The following is a 16098-nucleotide window of genomic DNA, read 5'->3' on the forward strand; positions in this document are numbered from 1 at the left end:
GAAGTAACTGGGCTGTCATTGACTGATGCTGGAATTTCATTCGTTCGTTTTCCCATTTAATGAACTGCCTGGTGCTATTGCTTCCTCGGATGTGGGGTGGGGGAGAGGCAAAGAGCCATGTCTTCACCACTAGAAAGATCCGTGGGTACCAAGGTGGAAGAGTCTGCTAGCAAGTCTTGTGTGAGAGTGTAAACCCACAGAGAGGCCAGCTCTGGACTCAAAGCAGCGTTCCAGCAGCAGCTGTCGTGATCAGAGGCCTGGGTTCAAAAACCTTCGAGTAAAATACGCCGAGGTGGTTGGAAGTTTTCTGTCGGACAATGCTCATTCGACAAAATCAGAACTTTGCATGGGAACATGTCGATTTCACGGACACTTCTGCAGGAAACGATCAAAACCTCTTCCTTCCAGAACTCGTTGGGTTTTGACTTTGTTATTTGGACTTTTGGGTTATATTATAGGTTAGAATATGTTCTGTTTTCTTCTTCCCCTTTTCCCATCAACTGGGGTCGGGGCGTTGTGCAAGTATCGAGCACCTTTGTCCCAGGCAGCGCTACGGTCCACCTGCTGACCACCTTTGATGCAGGCCGGCCACTGCTTCCTTGGTCTTCCTCGGGCTCTCTCCTCCCACCCTCTTCTGCCAGGCCGTCTTCGCCAGCTCCCCTGTGTTCATCCTCCCCCGGCCCCCAAACCAGCCTAGCCCCGCCTGCTGGATTTTCTCAGCCACATCCTCATACTCCCATTTTGAAATCTGTCCCTTTGTGTATCTTGTCGTATGCTGTGAAGACATCTCCTCTCAAACACCGGCAGGCGTTGAACTCGCTTTCTCTGTCGCCCGTGTTTCTGTGCCGTACAGCGTTGTGGGGGCCCGTTGTGCTATATAGTTGGACTTTTTAGTGTCAGTGGCGTGCACTCATCATGCGCTCCCTTGAGATGTTATCCTGCACTCTTCCAGCGCTCCCCAATGTGGCCTGTATCTCGCATTTACGTTTACCATCTTCTGCCGTATTTATATTATATGTTAGACTATATTATGAATTTACATTGATGTTATATGTAGCATATACACACATTTTTGGCATATTTCACTTTGCGAAATATTCTGAGATTTCAACCCGATTCGGGGCTCAAACAGATTTTGAAATCTTGGAATTGCCCATGGGATGGAAATTCCATTTTTAACCAGCCCTAAAAAGAAGTTCAGGAGTGAGATTTGCATCCAGAGCTGCACAGAAGCCCAATTTCCAGCAAACATGTGTCTTGGACCAAAATAAATAGCAGCATAAGGGCCAAGGATTCAATCTATTGGATCAGACCAATAGTCTGTCTTGTCTGGGGTCCTGTCTCCAATGCGATCTTCCTTGAGGGAAAGCTGAAAAACCACTAGCCTGGACAATAGTTAGCCCATAGGGGATGTATCTTCCTGACCCCTTCTAGGGTTTTGCCCTGAAGCATGAGGGTTTGCATATAGATCTGTGCAAATAATGGATTTTTTGCTTCTCTGGCAATTCCGGGAAAATATTGTTTCAGGTCAAACAGAAAACAAATTTTTTCAAAATGTTTGATTAATCAAAAAGTAAAAAAAAAAAAAACCAACCCAACCCTGTTTCAGGTCAAATGAAATGTTTTGTTTTGATTTCAACTATTGTATTTGGGTTTAAAAAATAAGATGAAAGGAAATGTTGAAACAAAAAGTTGCTTTGAGCCAAAAAATCAAAACATTTCATTCAGAAAATGTCCAAACAAAACATTTAGATTTTTTCCAATGGATGGGGAGGAGGCTCTTTTTAACCCGAACAATTCAGCAAAACTGACACAAACTCGCAACGTCTTTTTTGTGTCGTCAAATCCGTACTTTATGCCGAAAACAATTTCAGCCCCAAAAACGTCACTGAGTCCGATTTGTATCCCTTAGAAATGTCCAGTCAATCTAATGTGGCTGTACCTTTTCCCCTGTTCCGAATAGAGAAGGCACTAGAAAATACTCTATCCCAGAGTGGATGGAGTCTGGAAGATGCTGCCATCTTTCCTTGACATCTCACCCTTCCCCTTGCCCGACACAAATGACCCGTTTCTCCTGCAGCCCCTCTCCTTTAGGGCCGGGGTGCTCGGTGTGTGAGCCTAGCTAACCCAGCACATTTTAAACCTAAGCCCGTCCCCACCCTGAGTCATAGCACAAGCGACTTAATTTTTTCCTAAACCATCTGAAATAGACGGATGTCTATTCCGGCCTGGATTATTTGCTAGGCCAGCAATTCTACAAGCTCCTTTGGCAGCTCTGGTTTTCCCCCCAGAGTTGGAAGGGTTTTCCTACCGTATAACTTAATTGTTGGCCTTCATTTTCATCTGATGCTAATTGTACTCTGGGTTCCTGCAAGAGCTGCTGATCTCAAAGCGCTTGACAAGCATTAAACACCCCAGACAGGTAGGCAAGGGATATATCTATACAGGGGGTCACTTCTCTCCTCTCTGTGTAGGGATGTGGCAACTGTTTCCCAGCACCGCACAGGGATCACTCCAAAAGCACTGAAATGCAGCCACCTCTGGAGTGGAGGGTGGTAGCTGTTTAACATCCCGCAGCAACACTGCACAAGATTTTAGGACAGGAAGTGAGGGAGGAAAATACTGTGTCCAACTGGAACCAGACAGGGCGTTTGCGGAATGTGATTCCCCTAATGCAACAGAGCCAGGACGCCACATCTCACAGTCCCATCATGCCAACAGGTGCCATGACCACAAGTGGGCAGAGACTTGGGCTTGCATCTCACCTGACATCCAGGCGCCCCCCCAAACTCCACAATGGCCCATTCATTCTGCACCGATTCTCTGCCATCTCCTGAATCAGCAATGACCGGCAGGTCTCCCATCCAAGCCCTGACCCAGCCAGTCTCTGCTCCGCTCATGAGATCACATCCTGAGTCGGTACATTTGTGGCAAAACGCTCAAAGAGGGGAAACCTGAACTGCATGTTCAGCAAGAGACGTTAAACCATAATTGGTAGCAAATGTTCCCTGCTTGGCCTGTGCGCCGCTATCGGCCTCCTGGTTTTTTTGCTCCTCCAGGGGTGAAATTCACCCCTGTGCTGAGAGCAGCTCAAAGGTCAAGCAAAGTGGGTGGCAATCCCCCTTTCTCGGGGGAGAGCCTCCCTGGCCAGTGTGAAGCTGGAGTAAGGGCTCTGCTCCCAGACCCTGGTGCAGGGGAGTGGATCGGGGGTGTGGCTGCAGCGCACTGTACTGTGGCTATTCCCAGTTCCCCAGGGCCCATAAGGAGCAGACTGTAAAGTCAGAGCAGCCCCAAGGCTGCTCTAACTGACACTAGTGGCCAGCCAGGCTCCTGCACGGCTCTGGAACCCAGGGAGCGCAAAGGGGGCTTATAACGCCAGGCAGGAGAATGGAGTAACTGGGAAGCAGGCCCTGCTGAGCCCCATTGTCCCCCTTCCTTTCCATAGACCAAACCCTGATGCCCTCGCTCAGCCGCCACCGGGGTAGGGAGCTCAGGATTTGGCCCTGTATCACAACCGTTTGTCTCTATCTTCCTCTGCCCTCTAACGTCTTTCCCATCCAATTCTCCACCCTCTCTACCCCGGCCGCCTGGCTGCGCCGCTCGTCCCTTTGTCTCATCACGGGATCATCTCATCCTGCTGTTTCCAATTAGCTTGTCCCATTAGACGTCTCTCCCCCTCCATGCCCGCTCTGCCTGCCGCGTTCCTTAGTTTCTCCTTTACGGGGCCCTCCAGCTCCCCCTTCCCTGGCATGATTGATAGGGCTCCCCCCTCCGGAACAAATCCAGCCCCTCCACCAGGGCCAGACCTTGCAACAGAGGGAGCCCCATCCGATTCTCTGCTGGCAGCGCACAGCTCCGAAGCATCGCTGCTGAAATCAACGCATCGCACTGGAGAGAGGTGGCGGTGGGGCGGGAGCAGGCTGAGGGACCCGAGGCTGATCTCCTGGGCCTCCGAAATCCAGGCCCATCTTATGCCACTCTGGGGGTCCGTAGCGGCTCGGAAGCTCGTGACCCTGGTATTACTGATCCTTGCCCTGCAGCAGGGGGAGAAATCCCGGCCTCCTGCATTCAGGATGGTCAGCTGGCTCTCCGGTGAGAAGGCCCACGAGGTTCTGGTTCGACAGGAGAATTCACCAGGCTTTCAAAATAGGGTCGGTAGAGCCCTGGCCCCCTTTGAACTGATTCTCAGTTCCTCTTGATTCTGTGCTTAGGGCGAGGACTGCGGGGGGAAGGGGCAGGGGAAGTGGGTTTAAGCCCCCTTTGTGTCCCCTTTGTGGGGCTGCCGGGAATCTGGACAGCATTGGACCGGGAGGGAAAAGAACGATGGCAGGCTCCACCTCGCAGGCCATGAGTTACGTCCGTCTCTTTCCCTCTGCGTCCTTGGTCTCTTCCGGCTGCTCCAGCTCCCTCTCCGTTGTGCCCGGCCCGTTCTCCGGCAGCGTCAGCCCGGCTCTGTGATCGACAGACTCCGAGATTCCCAGCCCAGAAGGAACCACTGTGATCATCTAGCATAGAATCACAGAATCACAGAATATCAGGGTTGGAAGGGATCTCAGGAGGCATCTAGTCCAACCCCCTGCTCAGAGCAGGACCAACCCCAACAAAATCATCCCGGCCAGGGCTTTGTCATCTAGTCCGACGGCCTGGATAGCACAGGGCAGAGAACTGCCCTGGAATACTCCCAAGGCAGATCTTTTAGAACAACATCCGTCCAGTCTTGATTGAAACATTGCGAGTGATGGAGAATCCACCACGCCCCCAGGTAAATGCAGGCCCCCACCAGGGAGTCCAGCCCCCGTCTCCTGTTTGCAAGGTGGGAATGCCTCGGGGCTGGGTGCAAGACACGGCTGGGGGGTGGGGGGTGTATGTGAGTAGGGTGTATGATACACTGAGGGCAGCTGATCCCTGGGGGAGAATTGCATGAGCAATGCAGTAGCTTGGGTTTGGACTATTTTTAAAGTAATTCTGTGTACTCCGTGCCTCAGTTTCCTTCTCTCGGGTGTCGTGTGTTTGTCTGCAGAGGGCTTGGAGACCTGGGCTGGGAAGTGCCCGAGATGGGCAAAGACATTTTGCTATTGACAAGGCCTCACATCAGGGAAGCCCTGAAGCAGATGTTTCAGGGAAGCTGCCTCCGTTCCCTCTGGGGTTCCCGCCATGTCTGTGCCCCCGGCGCCCTGCCCAGCCGACCCCGTGCAACGAGGCTTCCTCTGAGAAGCAAACGTCTCCGCAGTATGGGGCTGTGTGACTCCGGACCCCGCTGCGATCCTGGCTGGGACTCAGGGCTGTGCAGAGCCCCTGGTGCGGGGAAAGGCGCTGCAGAGATGCGGTGCCACCAGAAGCCCTCTCCGGTAACCGCAACCCCCTGCCCAGGGCTGCCCCAGAGCTGTTCTCTTGCAGATGGGCAGGGTCTGTCCCATGCTCCCTCAGCTCACGACTGAATTGGAGCATTCACAGAGCAGCTGAAAGCCCCCCTCCCCCCACTGCGCCAAGATGCCTGGCGCAGGAGCCCTTCCTCTTTGTTCATTCGGCCCCTGCTAAGCCCCACGTAGGCAGCACCCGCTTCCGGCGCCCATGCCAAGCGTGGCCGCTGGAAACTCCGGGCCAGATCCTCGGCTGGCATCACTCAGAGCAGCTGCATTGGCTTCACGATGGGGCGGCGCTCCCTTGCCCCAGATGGGGACCTGGTACATGGGCGCCCATCCAGTAACGCTGATTTGCACCAGCTGGGGATCTTGCGCCATTGAATGTCTGGATTCAGGCGCCTGGCTTGGCCACAGGCTCCCTAGGTGAGCGCAGGCAAGTCTTTGTGCCTCAGTTTCCCCACATAGAAAAAGGGGCGGTTAGGATTCTGACCCACCTCACTGGCTCAGCTCCGCAATGACTGCGAGGTGCTTTGATCCAGGGGGCAGGTAAGAGCCTGGAGTGCTAGTCGAGGGAGAGGTGGACTCGCTTCCACCTGCGGCAGGTTCGGGCTGCGAGCCCACGGCAGAGCCGTGCCCTGCCAGCCCCACCGAGGAGGATAAGCAGCCTGGATCAGTGCACAGCCGTGGTCAAAGGGGGCTGGAGGCAGCTCTGTGTCTGATGGGAACGCGGGCAGGCTGATTAACTTCGCTGCCGGCTGCAGGAGGGGGCTTTAAATCAGACCTCCCCGCCCCAGAGCGGAACACGCTCCCAATGCCTTGCTGAGCCCCAACATGAAACCAGCACTCTGGAGATCCCAGATCCCAGCCCCCGCCTGGGTCAGCCCAGACGCCCGGCCTCTCAGCAAATCCTTGGTAGGTGGAACTGGGGGCCTGAGTCACCTTGGGCCGGGTGTCGTGCGTCTCTGTTCCTGCCCTTGGGATGGGGATGGGGGTGCGTGACTGGAGCTTTAAGCCGTCTGAGCATTCCCTGGGCCCTGTTTCTCCATTCTGGCCATGTAAAGGGACTGACCCTTTTACCCCACCCGGGGCGTTAACCCCTGTAAAGGAGCCTTGATGTAACTGAGAACCGGGCCTCCTGTATTCTGCAGCTCCACAGGGTCCTTCCTGGGTCGGTGGGGTAAAGTAGAGCAGCCTCAGGGCTGCTCTGATTTACGTTCTGCTTCCCTTTCTGGCCCTTGGGCAGCAGTGACTCTCCCTAGGGCCGTGCGTTCCAGCCATACCCCCGATCTGCCTCACGCCAGGGGCTGGGAGCAGGGCCCCGTAGCGGGGTGGTTACCCGCTCCTGCCCTGAGGGGTTTAAAACAGCCCTGGAGGAGGGCTGTGGAAGGGCAAGGGGCCTGGGTTGATTGGGAGGAAGCAGGTTCAGCTGGGGCCACGCCCCAATTGGGGCCCAGCCGGCCCTATAAAGGCTTGAGCCAGGAGCTCAAGCAGACAGTCTCTCTCTGCGTTCAGAGAGAGAAGGGCCTGGCTGCAGGGAGCTTAACCAAGTACCTGGAGTGGAGCAGGGCTGGGGAAAGGCCAAGGGAGCTGGGGAGCTCTGGCCTAGGAAAGCCCCAGGCTTAAGGCCTATTAAGTACTGGGTTCCAGGGGGCAGCCCGTGGGTAGGCAGAAGCAGCAGGTCCAAACCCCTTTGCCTGTGATGAGTGGCTGATACTGCAGTCTGCCCCAGGGAACGGGGGCTAGATGGAGACTGGGCAGTAGCTGAGACTGAGGTGAAGTGGGGATAGTGGGTCCCCTGGGAGGGGGAGACCCAGAGCTGGGAGGGGTTACTGCCAGGGGGCAGTGCCCCAGATAACAGGGCACTGGGTCCGGGAAGGACATGGGGGCCAAGCGGTAGTGGGACACCGGCCTGTAGAGGGTGCTCTAATGGCTGGAGAGCTAATTCCCATGGACAACCAGCAGGAGGCGCTGCAGGGATGAGTCCTGCACTGTCACAGGCCCTTAGACAGCTCCTTGCCCACCAGGGAAACCCTTTGCGTGGAGGGGATTCTTTAAGGCCCCTTTACGCTGCAGAGCCGCATGTAAGAGAATCAGGCCAGCTACCACAGTGGGTGTAAAAAGCGTTACACCCGCCTTGCACTGGTGTAACCAAGGTGCAGGCTGATGGAGAACCAGTCCCAAGGGACCAAATCCAGCCCTGGGGTAAGCAGGGGCATTGGCCCCCAGTGGCTGGAGCTGGCCCTGGGTTTCTATGATAAACACAGCATCTAAGTGCATGTCCTCTCCCCAGTGCATCTGTATCCGGCACTGACAGGCTCCTAGCCTCCCATGAAGTATCCCTTGCTCTCAGCTTCCCCTGCCATACCCAGCCTGTGGGTCCATGTCCCCTCCAGGCGGGGAAAGCCGGGAGGTCTTTTCAGCTGGTGGGGCATTTGTTAGTCTTCCTTTACTGGCAGGATTTTGGAATCAGCTGGTCTCTCTTGCCCTCTATCCCAAATGGGGATTTGAACCTCTGTTTAACTCTCCGGCTGGCAAGATCCTGGGCAGTTCTCCGGCAGGGGAATCACAGAAAGCAAAGGAGAGAGAAACAAGAAGAAAGGGCCTAGGAAAGCGGCAAAGGAGGAGGAGCGTGGGAGAGGCTGGAGAGACGGGATCCAGCCCCTAGGCGGAGATGGATCCAGCCCTGCTGCGGCTCTGCTAACTCAGCTGTGAGAGTCTAGGGCCTCCTGGTGGCAGAAAGGAATATTTAAGGCCCAATTTCCCCATCGCCTTCTGCCTTGTGCTGTCATTTATGCCAGCACAATGAGGGTGTGACGCTCCGCTGCATGGTGTGTGTGTGTGTGTGTGTGCGCGTGCACACAGTCATTCCTAAGCAATATCAACACAACACACAGAGGCCAATAGCTAGTGAGTCTGGATCTGCAAAGGTATTTAGGCTCCTAAAAACCTTTGAGGCTCTGGGCCTTTCTGCCCAGATGTCCCTCTGGGCCAGCCCTGTGACATCCGCTGAGAAATGTGTTGCGACTCTCCGCTCCGTTCGGGAGCATCGTTAGTCTCCTGGTTCCTCCATCCTAACCAAGATGCCCACCTGCAGGCGTCGGTACAGCTGCTGCTGAGGCGTGAGCTACCTGAAAGCACCCCCGGATGTGGCGCTAGAGAGGGGGAAGATGGGAGTTTGTTGGTTGAAAAATACTTGGGTAAAAACAGAGCTGGCCAGGACTGGGAGAGCCGATTATCCCATATCATGTGAAAAAATATATATAGAAATAATGCTGCCCCGATAAAAATTAACTGCCCCCAAAACTTCTTTAACGCAGGTTGCCCGGTGCTGCCCTGCTGGAATGTGGAGAGCGTCTAAATGGAACCCACTGAAAGCCAGGAAATGAAAAGTTAAGATAACACCAGCTTAAATCTCCGAAAACCAAGTTATTTGTATCCCCAGCCTCTCAATGCAACCTTAACTCTGCCCCTCACCCCGCCGGAGCTGGCGACAGTCCCCTGGAATGGTTCAGTAAAGGACTAAGAATGTGCCATGGTTTGTGTCGCGTTGCACAGATTTAAATGGCAGCGTGTCTCTGAGCCGCCGAGCCTGGTTTGTGTCAAAACCAAAATTGCCCCCATCCAAATCCCGGCTTTAAATATAAAGTGTTGCCCCTTCCGGGAACTGCTTGTGTAACTGTCTCCGTTTGGATCCACGTCAGGATTTGAACCCCAGGCCCTTCTGCAAGGAAAGCACAAGCTTGTCCCACTTGCACTGAAGAACTAAAATACGATGATGAGATTCCTGAACCTCTTACGTGGCCCCGCCACTAGAGGGAGGCAAAGAGTAGCAAGGGGTTACACACTCACACGTGTAGCATGCTCACAAAGCCGGCTGTGTCCCCCATTGCTGGCCCATGGAAGATAACAACCTACTACGCTGGTAGCACATGGTCCAGAGTCCCTTCACGAGGCAGGGCCCCTGCACAGCCAAGAATATAGGGAGGGCAAAGGTGGCTGAAGTCCCCACGTGCAGGAACAGAATCACCGCGTGCCAGTGCTTTGGAGTTTCTGCAGGAGGTCTGGTAGACAGGGCAGCTCTGAGTCCACCGTCGCATCTCTGGCAGCAACCCCCAGGGCACATCAGCAGCATCTGTGAACTGTGGGTAATATCTGCCTTCTAGCAGGGCCCTGCCCCGCACCTTGGCTTCCGTGACACCGGTCGGGAGTGGCTTAGCACAAGGGTAACTGACCTCTTAAGCTGCAGGGCAGGGGGACTCCAAACCCAAGAGCTCTGACCGACAGCAAAAGTTTGGATCTGAAGAACCACAAGGGCCTCGTTGCGCTGTCCCCAGTGCTGGTGTAAACTGGGAGTCGTTAATTGACTAGGCGGGACCAGTAGTGCGGTCTAGTGGAAAGAGCACTTACTGGCCTGAGACCTCGGTTCCCATCTTGGCTCTGCCACTGCCCTGCTGGCCTTCCTTGACTCAGTTTCCCCTTCTTGTTGGCTTAGACTGTACGCTTTTTAGGGCCGAGTTGCTGTGTTTCAATATGCGTGCTAGCAAAATGGGGCCCTGTTTTTGGTAAGGCCCTGTCTTGCTAAGAGACACTGATCACTCCGTTGACTCCGTATGAAACAAGGCGCTCAGGCCTGGATCCTCAAACGTACTTAGGTGCCGAACTCCCCTGGGAGCTACGTGCCTAAATACCTTGGACAATCTGGCCCACAGTTACCGCAGCGATCAGCTCCTCTCTTTCAACTGTCTGCGTGAATTGCTGCCGTTGCCTCAGAAGGCCTGTCTGTGTTTGCCCCGGTCCTTGGGATCAGCAACCAAAGCTCCGCTCGCCTTTCCAATAAAGCCACATGATGTCGGCCCCAGACGGGGCAGAGGCGGCTGGCCTCTGGATTGCATTCCTTGCTGAATACTTCATAGAGCAACCAGGACTTTTTCTCTGCACCCGCTCGCTGCCATATTCCGGAGTCTGTCCTACTCCCAAACAAGGCAAGCGGGAGCCTCGGCGCGTGTAAACGGGAGTCACTCCGTTCTGATTGACGTCGGGCCCGGAACTGTTGTTACTTGCACGACACTAGTACCCGGAAGCCCTGACTGCTGTCGGGGCCCCAGTGTCACTGACACCGCATGAGATTACAATCTGAATAGACAGGACAGAGGAAGGAAGGATTATTTGCCCGCTTCTACCACTGGGACTCAGGAGAGCCGGGTTCAGATCCCACCTTCGCAACAGACTCCTGGCATGACCTTGGACAAGACACTTCATCTGCCCTGTGCCTTAGCTGGGAATGACTCCTATAAGTCATTGAGACGCTGACTTTATCCACCTGTAAAAAGCAACAGAGAATCCTGTGGCACTTTTAAAACTAACAGATGTATTGGCGCATAAGCATGCGTCTGACAAAATGGGTATTCACCCGCGAAAGCTTATGCTCCAATACATCTGTTAGTCTTAAAGGTGCCACAGGAGACTCTGTTGTTTTTTACAGATCCAGACTAACACGGCCACCCCTCGGATACTTTTATCCACCTGTTGTCTCTTGTCTTCGGCAGAGCGTGCAATCCGTGGGCTGAGGGGATAGCGCGCTGGTGGGGGAGCTGGGAAATCTGGGTTCTCTTTCCAACTCTGCCGCTGGGTGACCTGGGGCGAGTCAGGCCCCTGCTCGGTGCCTCAGTTTCCCCATCTGTAAAATGAGGCCAATGATACTTGCCCTCCTTTGGAAAGTACTTTGAGATCTATGGAGGAGAAGAGCTGGGGAGTGTGGTGGTTGTTTCTGTGCAGCAGCCAGCCCGACGGGGTCCTGAGTCAGGACTGGGGCTCCTACATTGCCTTGGCCTGGACTTGAACCAGCAGCAAAAGATATGGTCCCCTGGTGGCACGTCACCTGGACCAGCTCATCTCTCAGCTCGTGCTAGCTTCTCGCAATTTGCTTCCACAGTCCCGTCCCCCACTTCCACCTCTATCGACCCCAATTCCTCAGCCACGTCTTTCCCAGCGATAGCCGCCTCCTCCTCCTCTTCACGGACCCACCTCTCGACGTCTGGAGCGCCGGAGATGAATTACAAGCCCTTTGGGCCGGTCAGCGCCATCCGTATCGCTTAATGGCATTTCAATACCGACTCACTGAAATAAACCAGAGAGCGGGGGGAGCCGGGCAGCCAGACAGGAAGTCTGGCAGAGATTTGGTGGAAATTCAAGCCGCTGGAAGGAGCTCGGTGAGGGAGCAGGGGATGCCCAGAGAAGCCTCCTTATCGAGTGAAGAAAGCGGTGGAGGGAGGGTTGAGGGGAGCAGCTTTTGCTGCATTTAAAGCAGAGGATCTTTACGCGGCACTGCCCAAGCAGGCCCAAAGCCAAGGAAGAAGGGAGCCCAATCTCCCAGGGGCTGGCTTTGTATATTTCAGAGATGGCTCCTAGGAAGAGAGTAGCCCCAATGCAGTGCATTCCAGCCCCACCCCTATCTCCCTCCCCCCTACGCTGGGGGGTGGGTGGATGCAGCGCTCTGCACCAGCCAGTGAGGAGACTCTGGGGGGGGGGATTGTTTCAACCCACTTTAAGGCCCCTTGATCGGCCTCAAGGGACGTCCCCGTCAGATAACCAGGACAAGGATGTTGATAAATGGCAGGGGGCTCAGAGAAGAGCTCCGCGAATGATTAAAAGCTTGGCCTGACCGTGACAGACTCAAGGAGCTCTGTCTGTTTAGTGTAACGCAGAGACAGTTAAGGGGCTATGGTGGATTCTCCCTCACCAGCAATTTTAAAACCAGGATTTTCTGGAAGGTCTGCGCTGGTTCAAACAGGAATGAATTCGGGGACGTTCTCTGGCCTGTTAGACAGGAGGTCAGACTAGAAAATAAATCAAGCCCAGTGGACTGACATACATGAGAGGGACAATGTCCCCCATGGGATTGCTATTTCCCTCCCACCCCCCAAGCCTTTTGGGAAATATCACTAAATGCCTGTACGTCGTCCTCTTCAAGCCAGGAGGAAAAGTCAAACTTTTCTCTGCTGGTTTCCTGAAATTCTGTTCTCTTCCCAGGCCGATCTCTTCAGACAACTTGATAGAAGGCTGCTGTGAAGTTGGGGGGGGGGAACAGGATGGAGGAACAAGACGGGGGGGGGGGGGGAAGATGGAGGAACCAGAGAGCGATGAGGCCAGCCCCCAAGTACCTGTGGGGTGCAAAAGCCAAGGAGGGAGACAGGTGGGTAGAATGACACAGGATGGATAGAACGAGGCGCGTTGGGTGAAATTAACCAACGACTAAATGTTAATAATAATCCCTAGCTCTTTTATATGGCACTGTTCATCAGTAGATCTCAAAGTGCTTCATGATCTTTGAATGTATTTATCACATTAGGCAACCTTAGCTCTTAGCATCTGCTATCAACTCCCAAGGGAAGTGGCAAAGCTTCCTGGGTTTAGAGCATTTAAAAATTGGACTGGGCAATACACCATAAGAAATCACTGATTCTGCTTGCTGCTTCCCCTCCCCGGGCCTCGGTTTCCCCTCCCACCTTGTGTCTACGCAGGCTGTTTGAGTCAGGGACTGTCTCTCAGTACGTGTATGTGCAGCGCCTGGCATAAGGGGGCCCTGATTGCAGCTGAAGCCTCTAGTCGAATTGTAATGCACATCAATAAATAATGGCCTATAGAGGTGACCTAATCGGAGACCAGGGCACAAATCCAGATGTTTGAACAGCCCAGGAGGCCGGGGATGGGCTTGGGCCCCATCCCTTGATCCAACAAGAGTTGTTGTTTTTCCTCTTCTTTCTCTAATTTTTCTGGGGCAAACCCTTGATGAGACAAAATGTCCATGAGGTCTACAAAATGTAATTAAAGGAGGGGAACAGGGTTTTCATTGATGGGTGGGTACCTCCAGTTTTCCCGTACGGTGCTCTGCCTTATCATTCCCAGCAGAGGGCAGTGTTGATTACCTATGGGAAAGCAACCATTCAATGCCCAGTTATGCTTCTGTTTCCATGTGCGAATTGCTGTGTTCTTGGATTTTCACTTTGAGGGATTAGCAGATTCAGGATACACCTGACTGTAGGAGATACACCTCCCAAAGTGTTTTGATCACATGATCCCCCTTCTGAAAGCCGTACACTGGTGTGAAATGTGCCATGGTCCCTGTTAGATGTGGGAGCGGATTTTGGTTGTTTGGTTCACGTGGAAATGTCTGTGGGAAATTGTAACGAAATCTTCCCGGTTTTATTGTCAACACTGAACATTTTTCTGTTTTCAGCCAACAAAAAATGAAAATTCCCTCCCAAAATGAACCGTTTGAAAAACAAAAATGCTTTTGGTTTTTGGCAAATGAAATATTTTGAGAAAATTTGGAGTAAAACGAAATGTTTGGGGCTGACTTTTTGCAGTTTGGGACTGCCCAAAACCAAAATTTCTTCCAGGTTTTCAGTGGAAACCTGAAAAGATTTATAGACTCGTTTAATTTCCTGACTAGCGCTAGAAGTCTCTGTCTTGGTGCTATCAGCATTGGAACATCTGGAAGGAGAGGAATTTGCAGCTGGGATGCACAGTATGGGGGGACATTACTAGGGATGATGGATCTCTCTCTTTTGCTGCAGGGGCACCCAAAGTTTGCAACCTAGAGCCATGCTGGCCACTGGCTGGGAGGCTCCTGCGCAGAGACCTCCCCATAAGTCCCGGCGCAAGTCGCTTGCAGTGGCTGCAGGTCCCAAGACACAAGGGACTATTTTGATCCCAGCTGCACAATGGACCACAGCTGCGGATTGAAGGTGGCCGCATCGCTGCGGGTCGTGGCTTGCATTGACCCTTTCCGCTGCCCTGGGGCTCGCTTGGCTCTCCAGCTTGGCTCTTTGCTATTTTTGAAGTGGGGGACACTTTGACAAAAAACCTTCCATGTGAGAGCCACGCGGGGTGGGGCCAAGGGATTCAGAGTGTGGGAGGTGGCCCAGGGTAGGGCGGGGTGCAGGGTTGAGGGCTCTGGCTGGGAGTGAGGGCTTTGGGGTGGGGCCGGGGATGAGGGGTTTGGGGTGCGAGAGGGGGCTCAGGGCTGGGGCAGAGGGTTGGGGTGCGGGGGGTGTGGGCTTTGGGGTGGGGCCAGGGATGAGGGGCTTGGGGTGTGGGAGGGGCTCAGGGCTGGGGCAGAGAGTTGGGATGTGGGGGTGTGAGCTGTGGGGTGGGGCCAGGGATGAGGGGTTCAAGTGCAGGAAGGGGCTCAGGGCTGGGGCAGAGGGTTGGGCTGCGAGGGGGGGGGTGAGGGCTCTGGCTGGGGGTGCAAGCTCTGGGGTAGGGCCAGGGATGAGGGGTTCAGGTGCAGGAGGGGGCTCAAAGCTGAGGCAGAGGGTTGGGATGTGGAGGGGGGGTGAGGGCTCTGGCTGGGGGTACGGGCTCTGGGATGGGGCCGGGGATGAGGGGTTTGGGGTGTGGGAGAGGCTCAGGGCTGGGGCAGGGGGTTGGGATGCGGGGGGGTGAGGGCTCTGGGATGGGGCCGGGGATGAGGGGTTTGGGGTGCATTCAGGCTGCCCTAGGGCTGGGGCCAGAGGACTCCCCCCAGCCCTCTCCCTGCCGGCAGCAGCTAGCTCCGGGGGCAGAGGCCTCTTTCTCCCCCCTGCCGGCAGGCAGCCCGCCCAGGGGCTCCGGGGCTGGGGGAGAGGCCCACAGCAGCCTTGCAAGCCCCAGTTGCTCCCCTCCCCAGTTCCCACCCACCCCCCACCTCTCTCCTCTCCAGGTCCCTGCTGTGAGGCCCTTTACAGCTGCTGCGCGGCAGGGAACTTGAGCTGCGCTTGGGGTCGATGGGAGCTGCCCCCGGCTCGTGGGCCTTGCAATGAAGAACACTGATCTATGCCCCCCCGCCCCCCCCGGTGTACGGCCCTGCAACTTTCCCAGCGGCAGCCACCTCCCTTCCCTAGGGAACACCGTCCGGTCGGCCGCCCCAGCTCACGGTGCCGTTGGGGCATCCGCCTGGGCGCTATTAGTGCCAACGTCCGGTGCTCCCAAGATCAGTGTGCCAAGCTTTATGGCACGTGCCCAGCCTCGGGGCTTCGACGGCTCTCTGCTTCCCCGGGGGCACCACGGCCGAGGAGAAAGGCTTCGAAGAAGCAGGTGGCGGCTGGGAGGGAGAGCGCGGCGTGACGGCCTTGTCAGCCCAGGGTGTGATCTGGGAACGGCCTTAATCCTGCCTGGCCCAGAAGAGCAGAGTGGGGATTCTGCAGCCATCGTTGGGGAAACTTTTTCTCTCTCTCTCCTTTCTTTCTTCCCCCCGGCCCCCCGTAACTCTCCCCGCCACTCCCAGTGGCTGTTTCCAAGCAACCCCTTTTGATCTTCTTGAGCCCAGAGACAGGCAAACGCTCTAGGATCCTGACGGCTCAGACATGTGCCCCCATTCCCTGTTGGAAGAGGCCTCTGTCACCTTGGGAAGTGGGGGGCTGGCGGGGGGGAGGGGCTCTCCACTCCAGAGGCCTCAGGGAGCGCAGGCAATGCTGCAAATGGGGGAGTTTCAAAGGCTCAGGGGAGCGGTTCCCAGCCGGCGTGGCGCGAAGAGAGGTGGAAGCGCAGGGCTGAGGCCGACTCGAAGTTCGAAGGGGAAGGTGCTAAAGAGAGTAGTACCCAGGGATCCAGCTCCGTAGACTCCTGAGATGAATTCCCTGTGTCGTTTGCAAGCCGGGCGCTTTTTTTTTTTTGGCTAGAAGGATTTTTCTGAGTTTGGGGAGGAAAATAATGTGAAAAGTAATTAGGCTACTTAGGGATTTGTGTTTCCAAA

This window comes from Chrysemys picta, chromosome 20 (assembly GCF_011386835.1).
Source record: "Chrysemys picta bellii isolate R12L10 chromosome 20, ASM1138683v2, whole genome shotgun sequence".
Lineage (NCBI taxonomy): Eukaryota > Metazoa > Chordata > Testudines > Emydidae > Chrysemys > Chrysemys picta.